This window comes from Bos taurus, chromosome 2, assembly GCF_002263795.3.
Source record: "Bos taurus isolate L1 Dominette 01449 registration number 42190680 breed Hereford chromosome 2, ARS-UCD2.0, whole genome shotgun sequence".
In the NCBI taxonomy this organism is placed as follows: Eukaryota; Metazoa; Chordata; class Mammalia; order Artiodactyla; family Bovidae; genus Bos; species Bos taurus.
This window is the reverse complement of record NC_037329.1, coordinates 26554189-26569807: the sequence shown is the minus strand read 5'-3', so window position 1 is coordinate 26569807 and position 15619 is coordinate 26554189. Positions and strand designations below refer to the sequence as shown.

The 15619-nt window shown below is 38.7% G+C and overlaps 1 long non-coding RNA gene across 1 annotated transcript; it reads right to left on the bottom strand.

The window, feature by feature from the left end:
• Window positions 1-175: 175 nt before the first annotated feature.
• Window positions 176-15550, bottom strand: LOC112442557 (uncharacterized). Its single transcript, XR_003030667.2, has 2 exons — window positions 15454-15550; window positions 176-13844 (listed from the first exon to the last, which is right to left on the bottom strand). It is a non-coding gene; the product is annotated as an uncharacterized lncRNA (long non-coding RNA).
• Between the last annotated feature and the right edge of the window lie 69 nt (window positions 15551-15619).

Sequence of the window (15619 nt, the reverse complement as noted above, 5' to 3'; positions counted from 1 at the left end):
TGTGCATATTATGTCTCTTGGCTAATTTTGAGATCATGAAGCCCATCTTAGTCTTCTCAGGGTCTAACATTTCATCTGTATATTCTGCATACTTTTTTTCTGAAGGATGATGGTATCAGTTTTACAGAAAAGTATCTGGAGGTGCGTGAAGGATCTTGAAAAATAGTTTGTGATCTGAGGTGTTTTATTTCCAGCTTCTGTTTTCTGCAAAATTTCTTTTTTTTTTTTTTGCTCTTGATATATGTACCAAGAAAGGATTAAGAAAGATAAACATCTCAGTTAGAATTGTTCCAAGTTCCAAATCACTGTTGTATGACTGAGAAATATTTTATTGTAATTAAATGTAAGCCATTGCTTTGGGGGGGGGGCAAACACTATTTTACAAAATAATTAAAGTTGTGGAGACGATTTTAAGTATAACTTAATTAAGACTCTAAATATCAAAATTTTGAAAGTTGCTGTTTCTCACAAATCTTATTTTTAAACTGCAAGTGAAATAGGATCAAGATCTAGGATACTTCCTTAAGGGCACATTAACCTTTATTTTCACATGCATGAAAAACTTTTTAAGGTCTCTTAATCTATAAGTTCCCCATCCAGCTCTTCTTTCTTTAACTCCTTGCAATTTATTTGTTGAAGAAGCTAGGTCATTTATTCTGTTTTTCCAGGGTTGACATTGTACTGATTGTGTTCCTATTGTGTAGTTTAGCATGTTCCTCTGTCCTCCAAGTTTCCTGTAAGTTTGTAGTTAGATCCAGAAGCTTAATCAGATTCAGATTTCATTTTTCTTTTCTTTTTTTTTTGGTCAAAACTGCTTCACAGGTGGTGGTGTGTTCCTTCATCAAATGACAGAATTGTCTCTTTCAGATGTTAGCAGCCATAGATGCTCAACACCCAATCCTTAATTCATTAGGGGTTGCAAAATGGTGATTTCCAGTGCTCTCTCTTCTTGGTGTATTTGTTGAAATATTTCTATAAAGAGAAACCTTCCTTCACTTACTAGTTGTTTACCTGAAGGTATAGTTTGTATGGGAAAGGTAGAAGAAATGGCTTGATTCCTAACTTTGTGTATCAGTTTGCAAAATGAATAGTTGTTAGCATCCTTCAAAGGTGATTTATTAGATTTATTGTTTTTTTAAATCATTATGAACTCATGGATTTAAATACACTTAGCATCTTTCAGTCCATTGCAGTTACTCTTATTGATGCTCTGTTTATCATCATGAGCCAGTGAAAGGCTCTGCAGATTGCTTCCCAGTTCCTTTTGGCACAGCCCCAGTAGTTTTTGACAGTTCCTTTGCTATCTGGTGTGACAAGATTCTCCTGGCTCATCCTGAACATTTCCCACCTCAAACCTATAATCAGCCATTTCTCCAAGCAGCCCTGATTTCTTGCAGTGAAAACTGGTATTTCAAGACCATAGTCTGGATGCTACGGATGCTTATTGCTACTAGATTGTCCCATGTTTCTAGGCCTAAAATTAAAATGCATAATAATAAAAATACTAAATACAGGAGAGAAATAATTACAGTTAAAAATTTCTAAGGTCCCAGCATCATCAGGAAGTGGTAAAAGCTCCACAGGGTATTTACCTAGTCTTTTCTAGCCCAATATCTATATCTGTTTTTTCACAGAAAGTATCCTGGTTCTCAAAGTCACCTGGCAGAACAGAATTAAAAAATCACTTTATAATTCATTTTATTCCACTTCTCTCTCTCTCTCTCTCTCACACACACACACACACACGCATACACATCATTCTCAGAATAATAATACCAACAAGCATTTTGGGTATAAATTTTCAATAATTTTGGACCTCTTCAAAATTCCAAATAGAAAGTAAATGGGGAGGTGAGGTTGAAACTGACTAACTACCACCTGAGACTTTACATCAGACAGAAGAAAAGAATGGTAACTAATCCCAGTCAGGAACTCTAAACGTACATTGAAAGTGAAGTTTTAGAGCACTTTGTTCTTCATAATTTTTAAAAGTTTCTGAAATACAGTCCTTATTAGAGCTTATTTCTGCTTTTATATCCTCTAGTTTCTAGCAAAAGACATTTATTTTTGGAGGCTCAGCCAGGAGCTTATAAGACTTTTTCGGATAACGTTTCCCACTCAGCCTAACTGCAGGTCCAGAGAACACAAAATTCAGTTCAGTCGCTCAGTTGTGTCCAACTCTCTGTGACCCCATGGACTGTAGCATGCCAGGCTTCCCTGTCCATCACCAACTCCCAGAGCTTACTCAAACTCATGTCCATTAAGTTGGTGATGTCATCCAACCATACCATCCTCTGTCATCCCCTTCTCCTCCCACCTTCAATCTTTCCCAGCATCAGGGTCTTTTCCAATGAGTCAGTTCTTTGAATCAGGTGGCCAAAGTATTGGAGCTTCAGCTTCAGCGCTTCCAATGAATATTCAGGATTGATTTCCTTTAGAATTGACTGGTTGGATCTGCTTGCAGTCCAAGGCACTCTCAAGAGTCTTCTCCAACACCACAAAGGACATACAATTATTTTCCAGTGGTCCTTAAGTTTGAATGGAAACCCAAAGTTACTGGTTTAACAATGCATCTGTTTTTGTTTTTTTAATCTTTGCTTTTAAAAGAAGTTAGGAAAAAAAAAAAAAAAGTTAGGAAGGCAACATGATAGAGTCCATAACCTTGGTCTTTTAAACAAGAAGGAAGTTCTCTTAGAAGGTTTGGGGCTGAAATTGCCCACTGTTTAGAAGCCCCACTGTGTCCAAACATTTCCTCAGCTCCACCAAAATCACAGCACACACTTAGTTCACAGAATTGTTAGAAAGTTTAAATTAAAATTGTGCCCAATATAAATTATTATTCTCTTGGCTGGACACAACTTCACTCTTCCAGTGCATTTTGTGGCTTTATATTTCCTATTTGTGTTTTTCATCAGTGCACCTGTAATGTTTTAAAAGTAGTTCTAACTGGGCATCTTTCCATAATGACATCCGCCTTCTGTGAACCTACTTTTTAAAAGATTTATTTATTTTTGAACCTGTGTTTTTACTCCATAAGTTATAAATAAAGATGTTCCTGGCCATTGCAGTGGATGAGCTGAAGCTTTGAAATCTTTTTCAATGAGGAAGCTCAAAGTTTTATGAGAAAACAACTGCCAGAAAGTAAAAAAAGACATCTCTGGAAGCAGCATAGCATCCTGTCTCATAAATCTAAGATCTGAAACTCTCATCAGACTCCTTCCCTTTCTATAAAACCCAAACATTTAGAAGAACTGTAGTGAAGTGAAGGGAGAGCCACCCACTCAGTTCTCTGTCATCCTAGTCTCAACCTGCAGAGCAGCTTTAGTTCTGCTCTGGTTCTATTTGAGAAATGCCTTGCCTTGTACTCACCAGGTTTTGCTGATGAGCAAATAAATCCCTGCTGACAACAGAAATACCCTGATCATGTCACTCCTCTGTGCAAATCCCTGTGATGACTCTCCATTTTATTTGGAGATAATGTCTATGTCCTTCCAGTAGTATGCACGTGTGCTGTTATAGGTGGACACAAAGATGGAGAGTCACATGCTCAGGTAAAAGCTTACAGTCTTGTTATAGACAGAAAGAAGGGGGTAACAGATACTGGAACCATTAACAGTCTCTGCCAGATATTAAAATGCTATAAAGCTATTATAAGCTACTATAATTAAAATCTGGTGTGCTATATTTCAAGATAAAGAAGCAAGGTTAAAACCTCAGGTACTGAAATGTGAATGGAAAAACAGATAATTGGAAAACTTTTATATTACATTTTTGTATGTGTCTGGGCCTATACTGGTGCTCACCTGGAAGGAGTTGTGTCGTTGTTCAGTCTCTCAGTCGTGTCCAATTCTGCAGTGCTGTGGACTGCAGCACACCAGGCTTCCCGGTCCTTCACTACTTCCCAGAGTTTGCTCACACCTATGTCCATTGAGTTGGTGATGCCATCCAACCATCTTGTCCTCTTTTGTCCCCTTCTCCTGCCTTCAGTTTTTCCCAGCATCAGGGTCTTTTCCAGTGAGTCATCTCTTCACATCAGGTGGCCAAAGTATTGGAGTTTCAGCTTCAGCATCAGTCCTTCCAATGAATATTCAGAGTTGATTTCCTTTAGGATTGACTGTTTGGGTCTCCTTGCAGTCCAAGGGACTCTCAAGAGTCTTCTCCAACACCACAGTTTGCAGGGTCACATGGTAACTCTTTCTGTAGTTGTTCAAGAAACCTCCATACCGTTTTCCATAGTGGCTGTACCAATTTACATTCCCACCAACAGTGTAGGAGGGCTCCTTTTTCTCCATACCCTCTTCAGCATTTATTATTTGTAGACTTTTAAAAAAGGTCAGAAGAATTCCTTGTTACGGGGGAACATGTCTTCCCCTCTCCCGATGGCCCTTCCACGTGGAAGTAGCTCTACTAGCTTAACACCCCCGCCGTGCTTCTTCCTGGAGAAGGAGGAATGGCTATCATGTTGCTGTTGTTCGTTTTTTACTTCCTGTTTTTTTTTGAGATATGTGACATGTCACATACAGCACTGTGTAACATTAAGATCTACAACACAAAGATTTGACATACATCACAGAATGATCATCACAGTAAGTTTAGTGACCATCCATCATCTTATATAGATAAAAATTTAGAGAAATATATAAGACCTTTTCTTTGTGATGAGAACTCTTAGAATTTACTCTCCTAAAAACTTTTATATCTAACATACAGCAGTGTTAATTATATTTATCATGTTGCACATTGCACATTTCCTAGTACTTATTTACCTTGTAAATTGAAGTTTGTATCTTTTAACTGTCTTCATCCAATTCCTCCACCCCACCTCCTCTCTCTAGTAATTACAAATTTGACCTCTTTTTCTATGAGTTTGTTTTTGAAGTAAATTGACCCACCACACTTTATTACTTCCTGATAGACAACATAGTGATTCCACATTTCAAAATAATCACAGTAAGTCTAGTTATATCATCATACAAAGTATTACATTTATTGACTATATTCCCCACACTGTATTTTTTATATCCATGACTCATTTATTTTGCAACTGGAAGTTTGTACCTCTTAATATCCTTCATCTATTTCTTTCCTCCTCTCACTTCCCCACCCTCTGGCAACCACCTGTTTGTTCTCTATATTTACAACCATTTCTGTTTTGCTACATTTATTCATTTGTTTCTTAGATTCCACATATAAGTGAAATCATACAGTATTTGTCTTTTCATGATTTATTTCACTTAGCATAATACCCTCAAGGTCCATTCATGTTGTCACAAATGGCAAGATTTCATTCTTTTGGCTGAGTGATATTCCGTTATATTAATATATACAAAATCTTCTTTATCCATTTATCTATTGATTGGCATTTAGATTGCTTCCATATTTTGGCTGTTGTAAATAATGCTTGTGTCCTTTCTAATTGATGTTTTAATTTTCTTCAGATAAATACCTGCAAGTGAAATTTCTAGGTCTTATGGTCATTCTGTTTTTAATTTCCTGAAGTATCTCCATACTGTTTTCCATAATGACTGCACCAGGGATGACTTTTCTATTATAATTATTACATTTGTAAAGAATAAACAGGGAAGCCTCCACTAAGCCCTTTCTCTCTCCAAAACCTGTTCTGAGAGGCCTGTAGGTGACCAACATTACCTATGATTAAATGGAGAGATTCAGAATTAGGAAGCCCTCTTTTGTAAGTAAATGTAAGTCACATTCTTTAGCATCAGATCTTATCAGAAATAAAGGTCATACTTTTGATCACCTATCTGCCTAATGCTTTTGATTTATGTCTCAATTGGCTCAGAAACCTGGGTGAAGATGAAGAGTTATTTATCACTCTAATATCTAAAGGCATATCTAGGGATTTATCTTACAGGTGTATTTACGTATGTGTGAAATAACACGTATACAAGTTTATCCATTGCAAGATTGTTTGGAGCAGGAGAAGACTGAGAACAATCTACATGTCCATGTAAAATTATTTAAATTAAGACACTACTGCACAATGGAATATTATACAGCCATAATACCTGAGCAAGCTCCAAGATAAAGTTTAAAAAGTGTATTGTGGTAATCATTTCATGATATATGTAAGTCAAATCATTATGCAGTATACCTTAAACTTATACAGTGCTGTATGTCAATTATATCTCAGTAAAACTGAAAAAGAAGTTGGTGATAAATGTTATGAAAAAATTAAATCTGGATGAAGAAGCTGGAATGGCAAAGTTGTGAGAGAGGTTCTATTTATATATGGTGGTCAGCAAAGTTCTCTCTGATATGACATTTGTGCTCAGGCCTGAAGGAAGAAAGACTAGAACTTTGAAAACAAATAGTTCACAGGCCCTGAGGTATGTATACTCAGAGATCTTTTGTATACTTACTATGTAAAAGGATTTTCCCTAGGCTTAGTTAATTCTTTTAGAATATTTTGCATCTACAAAATCCAGGAACAATTATAGAAAGAAGTATATGCACTCATTAAGCAATAAATTCATAAGAAATACAAAGGGTGAATTTTCATGAGAACAAGTTCATTTTCTTCAGATTAATCTGGAATTTGAGATCGTACAAAGCCTACTACTGGCTGACTCACATGTCCACATTTGATCTTCCACAATACGCTCCTGAAATCCTAAAATGATGAAGTTCTGTCTGTCTCTGTCAGTGGTCCTTTCTAGCACTCTAGGAACTAGAATAAACCTCTGCATGTTCTTTTGAGTCTCCCAAAGTTTGCTTTAGCCAGAGACAAAAGAGGAAGAATCTTTCAAGTTGATAACCCTCAGCTCTGTTTTCAGGGCTTCCCAGGTGGTTTGGTGGTAAAGAATCTGCCTGCTAGTACAGGAGCCTCAGGTTTGATCCCTGGGTCAGGAAGATCTCCTGGAGAAGAAAACGGCAACACACTCCAATATTCTTGCTTGGGAATTCCTTGGACAGAGGAGCCTGGCGAGCTATAGTCCACTGGGTCTCAAAGAGTTGGACACGACTTAGCAACTGAGCATGCACACAGCCTTGTTTTCAGAGTAAACATATCGAGTTAATGAAAACAGACACTGAGTATTATTTCAGGGGAAATAGCAGAGGACAGAGGGATAGGGGAAAACCAAAAGAGATCAAAAGGTTATTAAACAACCTGGAATTAATGAAAATAAACTTGAAAAAAAGTTTCAAACTAGTGTATCCTGTTTTTTTCCTGTCCACCCTCAGTAAAGTAAGGGTCTTAGAGAAAGGCACGATGGATTTAACAAGACTCCAAGCTTTCCTAATGCAGGAGGAAGGGGCTGTTTCATTTACTTTTGTATCTTCAAACACATGGTAGGCAGGCCATGTATATTTGTGGAATTAACAATTCATGTTAAACCTAAGCAATAGCAACCATAATTTTCTATATAATACACTACTTGATGATGAAAGTGAAAGTGAAGTTGCTCAGTCATGTCTGACTCTTTGCAACCCCATGGACTATAGCCTACTAGGCTCCTCCATCCATGGGATTTTCCAGGCAAGAGTACTGGAGTGGGCTGCCATTTCCTTCTCCAGGGGATTGTCCCAACCCAGGGATTGAACTCGGGTCTCCTGCACTGCAGACAGATGCTTTACCATCTGAGCCATCAGGGAAGCCCTTGCTTGACGATACTTGGGTTCAATTTCATGTATGGGTTTCCTATTGTTTTTCAAAAGGCCTGCCCACGAAAACCCCAAAAAGATGCAATGGAGCACTCCCAGGCCCTCCCTTGTACTCAGAGGAAATGGGAGACTGCCTGACTGTGGGCATAAGAATTTCAAGGCCCAGAACATGGCAGTTAGGCCTGGCCACATGGCTCGCTGAGTCTCAAGGTAATCACCTTCTATGATCATCTAAGCTGTTCCTGAGGCTTTGACTTGAGGGATATCCCACCTGCAGAATTGCTAAGAAATGCGAACTTTGGGTGCCTTCTGAAAGAGAAGCTATGGGAAGACACATTCACTCTCTGGCATGTACATCTTGTTTGTATCTTTCACTCTGCTTGTTAGCTTATTCAGAACAAAATCAAAGTAATAGCAACTTGAGTGGAGGCCAAGTCTTTAGTCTCTATTCCCTGAACCCAGGCCAGATTCAATGGTCCAGTTTTCAGCTTACCAAATTATATCATCCACCGCTGTTTTTACAGTAAACATATTTAATGTGTGTGTGGTGTGTGTGTGTGTGCTCAGTCAAGTCTGACTCTTTGCGATCCCCTGGACTGTAACCCACCAGGCTCCTCTGTCTGTGGGATTTTCTGGGCAAGAATACTGGAAAATATATTTAATAAAAGAAGACAATTTATGCACAGTGAGTATTACTTTAATAGAAGATTGAGGAATATGCTTGTGTCCTCAAAGAGCTGACTTTCTAGTGAGAGAGACAAAAAGTATAGAAAGCTTTACTATTGAAAGCCATGTCAAATCTATGGGAACTGAGAACCCATATGATGAATCAGGAGGCATTCACTCCACTGAATGTAACAGTATATAAACCTGCCTTTTCAAGTTACTTATTTTTAAATAGAATTTTAAAACATAAAAGATTATCCAGTATAGAATTATTGAATCTGTCTGAACCAGACCTTCTGAATGAGTATACCACAGTACGACACCCTTCTGCCTCTGATGCAATCTTTCTTTGGGGTCAGGACAGAGGGCCACAAGTACCTAAGCTTGCCAGGGCACCTGCAGTGGCTCATCTGCCACCTTATTAGGGTGGGTTCTCTCTTTCTCTGGCAGCAGCCTAAGCTGTCCCCATGGCCTAGATGTGGTAGGAGGGGTCTCATGGAAATGAGCCTTTTGTTAGACCAGTCTCAAGGAAATTTATCTTCTTTTTAGCTGATTACCTGGTTTCTTTAAAAATTTATAATGTGGAAATATACATATGACTACCATCTTAACCATTTTCTTTACTCTTTTTAAAATTGAGTTATACTTGATATGTAACATTGTATTTGTTTCAGGTGTTGAGATATATATATATATATATATATTGCAAAATGTTTACCACAATAAATCTGGTTATCATTAGTCACCATACATAGTTACAACTTTTCCCTTGTGATGAGAACTTTTAAGATTTGCTTTCTCAGTAACTTTCAACGTGCAATACAGTATTAGTGCTATCCAATCAGGTTCATTTGTCAGACGGCAGCAAGCCAAACGTGGGGGCTCCAAGGTTTGCAGCAGAGAAAGGGTTTAGTCACAAAGCAGGCAAGCAAGGAGGAGGTGGGAGAACAAACCTAAAATTCACCTATTCCAAGGCAAGAGACTCGAGATATTTATGGGATAAAGAAGCAGGGTGGTCTGGGGTATAAGAAAGACCATCAGAGTCAAGAAAGAAGAGAAGTAATCAATGTTCTGTGTAGGTGTATCTGGAAGACAACCTTCTTCAGAGGATGTAAATTCAGAAAATAGGGATGGTAGCATGATCCGAAGGTGGAGTTTTAACCCTTGGACATCAAAATGTCATCCACTGGACACTTATGCAGGACTAGTTAAATGGTCAGTAGTCTAAACCAGCTTGAACTGGGCAATATAGGTCCATTTCACCTGAGAAACAACTTACGCAGCCATTACTATAGCAACCTATACGTCAGTGGTGGTGGTTTAGTCGCTAAGTTGTGTCTGACTCTTGTGACCCTTTGGACTGTAGCCCATTAAGCTCCTCTGTCCATGAGATTCTCCAGGCAAGAATACAGGAGTGGGTTGCCATTTCCTTCTCCAAGGGATCTTCCCAACCCAGGGATCGAGCCCAGGTCTCCCACATTGCAGGCAGCTTCTTTACCAACTGAGACACCAGAGAAACCATCTATGTCAGAGATGTTAGATAACATAGGGGATGGTTAAAGGAATCTTGAAAAATGTTATATAACCATGGTGAGGCTTGGAAAGTACACAATTTGTAGAAACAGTCAAGGCAAGTTTAATCAGTGAAGGCAGGTTACAGGATACTATTTATTACGTAAATTATAGTGTAAGAGATCTAACTGATGATTGTCCTTAGTTTCATTATTCAGTATAGTCACTATGCTGTATGTTGTATTCCCATGATTTATTTATTTTATAATTGAAAATTTGTACCTTTGACTCCTTCCACCCATTTTACCTATCTTGCACCCTGCCTCTGGCAACCATCAGTCTGTTCTCTGTACCATGAACTGGGTTTTTAAAAACTTATTTGTTTTTTTTTAGATTCCACATTATTAAGTGAGATAATACATATTTGTCTATCTCTATCTGACATATTTCACTTGGTATAATATTCTCAAGGTCCATCCATGTTCTCACCAATGTGAAGATTTCTTTTATTGTGTGTGGCTGAGTAATATTCCATCTGTGTGTGTGAGTGTGTGTATACAGTTGTCCCTTGGTATCTGCAGGGGAAATTGGTTCCAGAACCCCCTTGGATACCAAAATCTACAGATGCTCAAGTCTGTTATAAAATGTCATAGTATTTGTATATAATCTACACACATCCTTTTATATACTTTAAGTCATGTCTAGATTAATTATAATACATAATTCAATGTAGATACTATGTAAATAGTTTAAATACAATGTACTTGCCTATGTGGGGCTTCCCTGGTAGCTCAGTGGTAAAGAATCCACCTGTCAATGCAGGAGACATGAGTTTGATACCTGAGTTGGGAAGATCCTCTGGAGAAGGAAATGGTAACCCACTCCAATATTCTTGCCTGGCAAATCCCATGGACAGAGGAGCCTGGCAGGCTACAGTCAGAAATCATCAAGGAAACACAAATTAAAGGCACAATGAGAAACCACCATCATTAGAATGGCCAAAATTAAAAAGAATGATAGGGTGTTGTCCAGGATACTTAGCAGATATATTGCTGGTACAAGTGGAAAATGATCTGAGCACTTTAGTAAGCCATTTGGCAGTGCATGGTGAAGCTAAACTTATGCCTTCCCGGTGACTCAGTAATTTCACTCTTAGCTATAAATCACAGAAATGAGCACACACATCTACCCAAAGACATGCACAACACTGTTCAGATCAGCTTATTCATAACACCCAAATATCCACCAACAGAAGAATAGGTAAATCAATTGTGGTACATTCATATAACACATATATATTTACTACACGATTCCAGTTACATGACTTTCTGGAACAGGGAAAGCTTATCTGTGCTGGTTACTTTTAAGGAGGTATTGACTGGAAGAGGGAACTTTCTGGAGTGCTGAAACTGTTCTCTTGGTTCGGGTAGTGTTTACAAGGTAGTGTTCATTTGTGAAACTTCATCAACTCATACCCTTGAAATTCATGCACTTCACTGTTTGTATAATTTTTGTTTTTAAAGTTAAAAAATTTTTTTACAGCTACCTGCCCCCCACTCACAAAAGCTCCTTCTTTTCCCTTTATGTGTGACAAATATTTTATTTTAAACGAAATCTTAGTACAGAACCTGTGCTGTTTTATGAATTTCCAAATGTTCAATCCCTGGGTCAGGAAGATTCCCCTGGAGGAGAGCATGGCAACCTACTCCAGTATTCTTGCCTGGGAAATCCCATGGACAGAGGAGCCTGGTCAGATATAGTACATAGGGTTGCAAAGAGTTGGACAGAACTGAACAAATCTCTGTATGTCTCTCTCTGTGGCTTATATAAGGTCTACTTACAATTTACGTATATATCAACCTGTGCATTGGGTCAAATGTAACAAATGACTCAAGAAAACTTGGTTACTCACAATTAGTAGATAATTGAGGGGATATTAGAGGCCTCCAATTATCAGACATAGGGTCAGGCTCTAAGTCTCCCTCCAAGAATCTCATGCTCAGGTGATCTCTTATATATCTGTTATATAATGGCAGGTCTCAGACAAGTCATATATTAAAAAATCTATTAGCAGGAAGACAAAAAAAACAGTCCTACAACCTATTCCCAAAGCTCAGAGACACACTGGATTTCTGGCTTTTAGGCATTCTGACATACATCTTACACACACAAAAAAACATAAAGGTCTAGCACAAGCCAAGCAGTCTCAGAGTGGGGCTCTTGGCCTGGAGCTTTGATTTATTAGAGTATTCTGCCACGTAGTGACAGATCTGTTGCCTAACTCAGATCTAAAATCTAGCAATCTACATTTTTGTGTCAATCTAGCAAAGATATATCTGCCTTTTAAAAATTTTTGATTAAATGGTAAATCCATTCTAGGAGGCCACCAGGGTTGGTTTCGCACTCTATGCTCTTAGGGACTTCAGTTCAGTTCAGTCGCTCAGTCGTGTCTGACTTTGCGACCCCATGAACCACAGCACGCCAGGCCTCCCTGTCCATTATCAGCTCCCAGAGTTACCCAAACTTATGTCCATTGAGTCAGTGATGCCATCCAACCATCTCATCCTCTGTCGTCCCCTTTTCCTCCCAGCCTCAATCTTTGCCAGCATCAGGGTCTTTTCAAATGAGTCAGCTCTTCGTATCAGGTGGCCAAAGTATTGGAGTTTCAGCTTCAACATCAGTCCTTCCAATGAACACCCAGGACTGATCTCCTTTAGGGTGGACTGGTTGGATCTCCTTGCAGTCCTAGGGACTCTCAAGAGTCTTCTCCAACACCACAGTTCAAAAGCATCAATTCTTTGGTGCTCAGCTTTCTTTATAGTCCAACTCCCACATCCATACATGACTACTGGAAAAACAATAGCCTTGACTAGACAGACCTTTGTGGACAAAGTAATGTCTCTGCTTTTTAATATACTGTCTAGGTTGGTCATAACTTTCCTTCCAAGGAGTAAGCATCTTTTAATTTCATGGCTGCAGTCACCATCTGCAGTGATTTTGGAGCCCCCCCAAAATAAAGTCTGACACTGTTTCCCCATCTATTTGCCATGAAGTGATGGGACCAGATGCCATGATCTGAGTTTTCTGAATGCTGTGCTTATTCTAGTTCATGTGCATGCTTCTCTTACTTTATCCAATATCCCAAAAGTTGGAATGCTAGAAGGTTCAGTCTTGGGCTCTTATGTTCACTGTCAATACTCTCTCTAGGAGAACTCATCTAATGTCATGACTTTAAATGTTTTCTTTATGTTAATAACTCCAAAATTTGTATCTCCAACCTTGCCTTCTCTCCTAAGTTTCAAACTCATCTATCAGCTTTCCACTTGACACCTCTACCTGGATGGCTAACAAATATTTCAAACTAAATGCCTAACTAAGCTAGAATAATGCCATTATCCTAGACTAATTGTTCTCAGTATTGGAGAAAAGGAAGGGGAAAAGCAATAACCATCTCTTAGTGTTTAGAAATGTAGAGGGATTTTTCATTGCCACAATGGCTAGGGGTGCTACTTATATTTCTTCTAAAAATTTTTTTTCTACTTAGCATGTTTGTGAATTTCATCAGTGTTAATGCATGCAGTTTGGTTTATGTGTTTTCATTACTGTGTAGTTTATTAGTTCATTGTTTAATTACACCACAATTTAGTTGCCCATTCTTTTTTTGGTGGATCTTTAGTGTATTTCCAGTTCTTTGCATTTATATATCATACACCTATGAATATTCTTGACCATACCTTCTTAAGCACATATGTAAAAATTTCCCTAGAATACACTTTTAGGAGTAGACTTTGGGGGCATCAACTATGCATATCATAAACTTTAGCACATATCATTACCAAGTTACTCTCTAGAATATTTTTACTAAGTCGACACTCAAAAAGATGGTCTTTAATATACTATCCTACACAGTTATGGTATGAGAGAAATGGATATCAGCATGAGAGAGTCTTTTTGGTTCTTCATCTAAAAAAGCAACTTTCCTCGTGTGCAGCCGGGAATCCATTTTCCCTGAAGGGTGGTAGCTGCATAGAGCTTGGCCCCTAGAAGAGAGAGACAAGGAAGAAGAAAGGGAGCGTAAAGGACCAGGGGCCTGATGGGAATAATAAATATATCTTCTGCAATGAGTGTGGTTTCTGGTAGTAGGCTGTATCTGTAGTTTACCCAGACATTGTGGGGGCATAAAGGAGCAGGGACATTTGTTCAGGTGTCACTGTCTCTAGGCAGAGTCTGGGTCTTCTTTTTATTCCCATTGCCAAGCTCCATACCAGGACATTAGTAGGCATGGAGTAAACAATATTCAGAACCACTGAGTGGGGCTACCCTGACATGCATATGATTTGTCCTATTAAATACTTATATTCTAACTTGATCAAAAAGTGAATTGTTTTTATTTTGTCTGGCACAAAGTAGAGACTTGATAAATATTTGTTGAGTGGATAAAAGTGAACATGATTAATCTGAATTTAAATTACCTCAGCATAACTCAATTTTTTTCCGTTGGCTTGATGTAATGTCTGGATTCAATCTATAACTGAAATTTTTTTTTTCCCAGATAAATTAATTTGATCTATTTTGGAACTGCCAAAAAACTCTGAACTCACTTAACAGACTATTTCACCAGACGTTTTAAATTTTCAAGAAAACGCTGGAAAGATGTGCTTTACCACAAGAAAAAAATCCTTTAAGTGACTAAAATTATTGTGCAAAAAATATACTAATAGAAAGGGGCTCTTGGGAATTCCCTGGCAGTCCAGTGGTTAGGGTGCTGGACTTTCACTACTGAGGAACCAAGTTCAATCCCTGGTTGGGGAACTAAGGTCCCACAGTCTTTGCAGCTGGTTCCAAAAAAAGGCGCTCTAATAGATCTTCCCTGGTGGTTTAGACGGTAAAGCGTCTGCCTACAATGCAGGAGACCTGGGTTCAATCCCTGGGGCAGGAAGATATCCTGGAGAAGGAAACGGCAACCCACTCCAGGATTCTTGCCTGGAAAATCCCATGGATGAAAGAACCTGGTTAGGCTACAGTCCATGGGGTCGCAAAGAGTCGGACACGACTGAATGACTTCATTCAATAGAGCAGTAGGTTTCTGCACTATTATCGATGGCATTTCGGTCTCTTAAAAAGACGTTTTTTGTTTTAGATTAATATATGCTGCTCCTATTATTATATGCCAGGCACAGTTCCCGACAGAAGGTATATGTTGTACCATGTTTTATACTCACGACAGCTATATAAAGTGTAAGATAGTTATCACTGGCCCCATTTTATATATGAAGGATAGAGAGGTTGAGTAACTTTCCCAAAGTCACACAACCTGTAAACTGGAGAGTTACTATTTGACCGCAGGCAGTCTGATTTCAAGAGTTCCAGCTCCTAACTCTCTACTGTATTTTTTTTCTCAACTTTAAGATTCCATGAATTTTTCACTTAAAAAGTGAAATGTTTTACTTGTCATTTTTAAAAAATGGGTTAACTATTACGGATAATCAAAACAATTTTTTTTTTAAGTACAGAAAAAAGTCAACCACTTCATGTGAATGGAGAGCCCAAGGAAGGGCTGGAAATACAAATGCTGTCCAGAAATACTTAAAAATAAATATTTATCCTAGCCCTTCCAAAGTGCTACTGAACATTGTAACCCAATCTCACCGAAACAAGGCGCAGGACTTCTCAGACCTTGGGCGCTTGCAGCCGAGGCGCATGCTCACAGGGCGGAGCCGGCTCGCGTGCGCCGGAAGCCCCGCCCACTTTGACCGCAAGGGTTGCCGGGACGGCCCCCATCTTCTTTACGCGCCGTGGGCAAGCCGGCGTCTCA